Below are 6000 nucleotides of genomic sequence, written 5' to 3' on the forward strand. Positions count from 1 at the left end.
GACAGGCATCCACGATGAAGGGAACAAGAGCTATGACTACTGCACTGCAGCATCCAGCACGAGCTGAAGGAGCGGGAAGACACAGCTTTGCAGGACTCCACTCCACTCACAGAGTCAGGCCCTTGAAAGAACCATGACAAATACTTGGTTAGCAATCATACAATTCAACAGCTACCAAGATTATGAAAAGTGTTCTGTCCCTGCATTCAAAAGTAGTGTTCTTTAAAACATGCTTCCATAAAGAACACAAAGACGTAAATGCTTAGCCTCACTTAACATAAAAGACTTGTGGCTGGCTCTAAATCAAATAACTCGCTCAGTAAACTGAGCCACAGAATCCAATACTAAAGAGACTGAGACAATGACATAATTTAGCTTTACATATGCAAAAACCAGACATCTAAAACCATTTTATCTGCTGATTCATATTCAAAAACACAGTTATAGTCTCTGCAACTCCCAACGGGTTTCCCCCAAGTTCACAGTGCAAAACTACTATCAAAGCTAACACCAAAACTGCTACAGACTGTGTTAGTCTTGTGCTGCCGGCTGCGTAAGAATTTAAAATAAAAAATTACTGTCATTTAGCCTCACCAATGAACATAATCTGTAGGTTTACAATCAAGTTTACAATTGCAATGTTCATCATTGCTGGTAAGGCTGCACCCCCCAAAAAGCACTGACTGCCTTTCATTAGAGAATACCTCAACTCTCATAGAGCCATCAAATCCCACTTTATAAACCTCCAGCTTGAGAGTCCTCATTCAAATACTACACTGAAGTCTTGAAAAATATAAGGATTAAGATTACTTAAAAGCTGCCATTTAGGAGAGATATAATTGAAATCAAGTCACTGAAGTCAAATCTCCCTGGAAACATAAAATACAGAACAATGTAACTTTTTTCACTCACAGAAAGATACTGAGCATATGATTGATTTTACATGTCAAATCAACAAAACCCTCACCTAGCAGTTCTTAAAATTATGTATTTACAGCGATAAAAAATAACTACACTTACTATTGCTGTATTCCTGTCACAACTTATTAGCAAGTTAAACAAATGGCTTTCAGAATAAATGAATAAAACAAAAATCTAAAATACAGATAAAGAAGTAAACAGAGCAAAGATATTTAAAAATTAAGATAATTAAATGATGTCTTATTGACTTTTTAAATATCTAAATTAAAGAGCTGAGTAGAAAGAAAAGGAATCTGCCTGAAGCCAAGGAAACAATAGATCAAAACTGTTTGCAAAACAACCAACACTTAGGGTCAATGAGAATAAATTTCAACCTCTGAACACATCAGCATTAGGGAAACCAAATTGTGTGACTGAAATTTTGATGAAGGCAGAAGCTCTGCTTCTTTACCCCAGTAGGGCACCCCAGATTTCTAACCAGTAGCAATAACAACTCAATAGCTTCCAGCAACCCCCTTGCTGAAGGGATTAAACTACTGATATGGAGAAAACTGTTCCTTTTTTTTCTCTACAATAGACATGCTATAGGACAAAACAGAGGAATAGAAAAGAAATTCAACTGGGCCTCAACCTATTCTCTTACTAGCCTACCTTGCATTTTCCCAACATATTTCTAAAATTATCCTCATGACCTTACTAAAGTTCAAAATAACCAGTTGGAATATTCTACATTCTAAGTTTTGTTCTCCTATCTTACAAATAAAAAATGCCTCCATAGTAGCAAAACTAATAGTTCTGAAATAGACATTTTAAAGGCTATATTTGAGACAGATTTACAAAACTGAGGAGACAATAAGAGCTACACAAGACCAAAATGCTCCCACAGTGCCAGAAGAATGCTTATAAGCATGATGGAAAAAAAGCACTCCTTGAAAAGCTGCAGGAGGGTGAGAGGCCACATTTGGACATAGTTTTTAAAACAACAATCCAAAACTTAATCCCAAACCTTGAAATAACATTTCAGATAAAACATGAGAGCAGGGGAAAAAAAGCTCTTCAAGCCTAGAATCAATGATGCACGACTGAAATTACAATAATGCCTTTTATTAGAGAAAAAATAGATCATTAATTGCATGTCCTCATATTAAGTCTTCATTCCTAGCTGCAGCTCCACCCTTTCACAGGTCTGTGTCAGTGCCTGCCTCTACACCTGCCAGCCTTTTTCATCAAGCAAATTTTTGCAGCCCTACAATAGCCAGAGCTGACATCCCATTTTGCTTCTGACTTCATGATCTATGAGGTTTTATGAACCACAACTGAGAGCTAAGTATGCCTATCCCAAATAGCAATGATGAAACTAAGCACTTTATTAGCATCAGTAAAACCTTCTTAATGTAATGTTGAGCAACTAAGTGCACATCCTTTAATCAACTGGCCATAAATAAACACTTAAAATGGTGAAAAAAATCTTCTGTCCCTAGCTTCCTATCACCAAAATGAGACACAGTATACACACAAAACAATCAAGAAATTTTTCTTTTTAGCTTTACCTAAATAGAACCTATGGGGTTGTTTTTTTGAAACTAAGAAAAAATTATTGTGAAGTTCCCACACTGTTTCTACATTAGTAACTGGTATGGCATCTGATGGCCTAAGGCATAAAAGCCTTGACATTGAAACACAACTTTAGAGATCTCTGTGATTACAATTGCCACAAACTTCTACCTTAATACTTTCACATGTCTCTCCCTCCACTTCAGCTGAAGGGGAATGGAGTCTAGCCCAGCAATACATTCCAAATAAATAACAACCAAACTCTCCACCTGAGAGAACACAGATACTTGCTACCCAATTAGTACTTGCAGCAAAAACTCTTTTCCTTTTTACAAAACTGGTTTGTGCATTATTTTAAAGGAAACAAGTGCATAATTCCCGTGGTTAGAAAAAGAAATAAAAACGATCAATCAAAATCCCATCATGAAAGGGCTGCTTTCTAAAGAAAATACCAATCTTGCTTTATCCATACAGATCTGGAACCTAATGAAATCCGACACCTTTACTCTGAAGACAAATTTGCATTGTATTATCAACTAGGGCTCCGGCTCACAGATGCACTTCATTCAGCATGCAGTAACGGGTTCATTAAAGCAGCATCACTCAAAATTTTTAAAGCGATTTTGCAGGTAAAAATTTAAAACCACGATTTGATAAGCCGTATTATCCAAAAAAAAAGCCTCTGTTTTATTCTACGGGTTAAAATGTGCCTCCTCAAACTAAAACATACAGATGTTGTGGCCAAGGTTATACAAGGAGATCTTCATTAAGTTGAGCAATTCCCATTTTGTGTCGCTGCTGTACCAGACATGAATGAGTACATTCCTCATTACATGAGCTGAAGCTGCATCACAGCTATCCGGTACAAACAATACAGTTATTTTTACATACAGCATGAGAACGTTAACATCAGGACTTCACGCAATATAAAAGGGAAAGAGCACACCAACTCGGCTTAGGAAGATAATCATTCGCCTTCTCATCTACCTTTCCTTGCTTCTCCACATCCTTCTTCCCCTTAAGATTCGATTTAAGGCATTCCCTGTTTTCCCACTTTTCCAGGCTCCCAGTGAAGAAATCAACCATCCGCAAACATTTGTTCCCCCACCCCGCCTCCTCGAGCAGAGCATTCAGAACATCCCCACCGGCACTGCCCCCAAATCACCTAATTGTTATCATTACTGCGGTCTCAGCACCGGCTCGGAACAAAACCGGTCCCACTACACCCTCGCTGGCTATAAAAAGTAAAGAAGGAAATAAAAAAAAAATAAATAAAAGAGGTTCAAGTGCAACTTACGGGGGCGAACAAGAGACAAGTTATCTAGCGAGCCGCGGGGGCGAGCAGCGTGTGCCGCTCCGGGCCGCGGGGAGCGCGTCCCCCGCCGCAGGGCGCCCTCGGCGCGGCCGCCTCCGCACGGACGGGCAGCGCGGGAGCCGCCGCCTCGGAGCGCAGCGGGCCGGGCCACCGCCGCTCCCGCTCGGGGCTGCCTTTCCTGCGGAGAAAAAAGACGCAAATCCGGAACCTAGCACCCGGCACGGCTCGCTGCAGGGGGACCCGCGCCCGGCCCGCCCCGGAGCTGCCGGCACGGCAGGCTCCCACCGCCCCGGGGGCGCTCAGGGCAGGCACCCCCGCCCGGCTCTGGGCGCTGCGGCGGGAGGCAGCTCACAAAGCCACTTTCACTCGGACCCCGCTGCCCTCGGCCCCGTTAACCCCCGTCGGGAAGGGGGCCGCGCAGCCCCGGGGCTGGGGGCCGCTACCTTTCCCCCGCACACCCACCCGCACAGCCCTTCGGCCAACGGCACGGCGGCTCCCCGCGACAGGCTCCGCGGCAGGAAGGAGGGGGCGCGGCGTGCAGCTCGCCCCGGCTCGACGCTCCCGCTCGCAACTCACCCAACAAAGTTGCTGCTGCGGCGGCTGGCGGCGGCTCCGCTCCGCTGGCTGGGCTGGGCTGAGCGCGGCGCTCCCCGCCCGCGCAGCCCGGGATGAGCTCACCTCGCGCCCGCCCCGCCGCGCTCCGCCCGCCGCCGCTCTCGCGAGAGGGGCCGCCCGCAGCCCGCCCGCGCTCCGGCGGCGTTCCCATGGCAACAGCCAAGCCGGGCCCGGCGGGCGGCTCGGGCCCGCGCCGAGCTCCCTGCGTTCTCATTGACTCCTGAGCATTTTGATATTTACATCACTTCCCAGCCTCCTGGAGACCTGTAGGGAGAAGGTCACTGTAGTTGCTAACACAAAGTCAAAACCTACCACTAGCATACTGATAGTATATCCCGAGCTCTTTTGCTGCCAGTCAAATTAAAATGGATTCTCTCTTAGATATCCATCACAGATAACAAATTAAAGATGTGGGAAGGCACATCTGAAAAATAGCATACGTAAACATTACTCCTTGTTCTGCAGGAACGCTGCTGTGTTTTCAAATGGCGAGAATTTTGATAACAAGCTGCGGGTAACATATTCTGGATGCTCTGCTAGTGGTTGTTACTGTCCTTGGCTTGGCAGAACATTAACAATCTCAGTTCAAGCACTTTAAGTGAAGCTTTCCCTGAAATTAGGACACTGTGATTTGGACTGGCGACGTTCCAGCAGTGTGCAGCATGGCGATAGCTAGAGCACCCGAGCTGCGGTGAGCAGCTGCTCTGCCGCAGACATTCTCTCTTCACACCCCATTCACTTTCCAGGAATGTCCAGCCAGCAAAGACCAACAAAACTTATATACGGATCCATGTGGCTTGATACCTTCTGAAGGTGTTCCTAACGCATCTTCAGGACTCATGTTTAAATATCACAGTGTTTGGTACGGTAAAAATATCTGGGTTTCCAGAGAGCAATTACACTTTTATAGGTTCTCAACTTGAAATCATGACACCTGCAGGTGTTATGGGGTCAGAAAAAATAATCCTAAACTCATTTTCCTGAGAAGAAGAAACATTATGGATGGACAAATAACTGATCCCAGTGCTGCTCTGACATGGAAGAAAAAGTAGAATTGACAAGCTAGGGGGAAAAAAAAAAAAAAAAAAAAAAACAAAAAAAAAAAAAAACCAGGAATATTTTCAGTATTTAAATATATTTTTCTTATGTCACCAACCTGAAATGTCTTTTTACTTTTAAAAGAATGTGGCTTTTTTTGATTTTCACTTAAATGAAAACTTATTATTGGCAGCTGGAGCCCCAGTCCTATAAAGGGAAGTCCAAAGAGGCTTACAGGCCTCAGGTTCATACACGCAACAGCGCTGGATGTGACTGCAGCATTAGCAACTGTGGTGTGCAGTTTTTGAATTTGCCTTCATCAGAGGAATTTAGATAGTGAGGCTCTGGCTTGCAAGCTCTTTAATGAGGTTAATGAGGCTAGCACATTCTCAAATGGTTTGTATGATCTTCCTTCACACTCTGCTGCTGCGTCAGATCTTCAGCTGAGGCAGGCATTCAGCAGGGGCGCACAGGGAGGGAGAGGCTCTGACACCACGCACCAGCCCAGCCTGTGTGCTGGCTGCACACACCCTTGCCTGCAGCCCAGCCAGGAGCTG

The 6000-nt window shown here is 44.5% G+C and overlaps 1 protein-coding gene across 5 annotated transcripts in view; it reads right to left on the reverse strand.

Moving 5' to 3' along the window:
• SIPA1L1 (signal induced proliferation associated 1 like 1) overlaps nt 1-4455 on the reverse strand; it is a 198051-nt gene extending 193596 nt beyond the window's left edge. For 2 of the 5 annotated variants that reach the window (XM_072930070.1, XM_072930069.1), the window contains exon 1: nt 4253-4361. The gene's annotated coding sequence lies outside the window, so the exon portion shown is untranslated. The other 3 variants (XM_032748800.3, XM_041716655.2, XM_041716656.2) reach the window with 3 other exon arrangements.
• Between the last annotated feature and the right edge of the window lie 1545 nt (nt 4456-6000).

The sequence above is a fragment of the Taeniopygia guttata genome, chromosome 5, assembly GCF_048771995.1.
Source record: "Taeniopygia guttata chromosome 5, bTaeGut7.mat, whole genome shotgun sequence".
Taxonomy (NCBI): Eukaryota; Metazoa; Chordata; class Aves; order Passeriformes; family Estrildidae; genus Taeniopygia; species Taeniopygia guttata.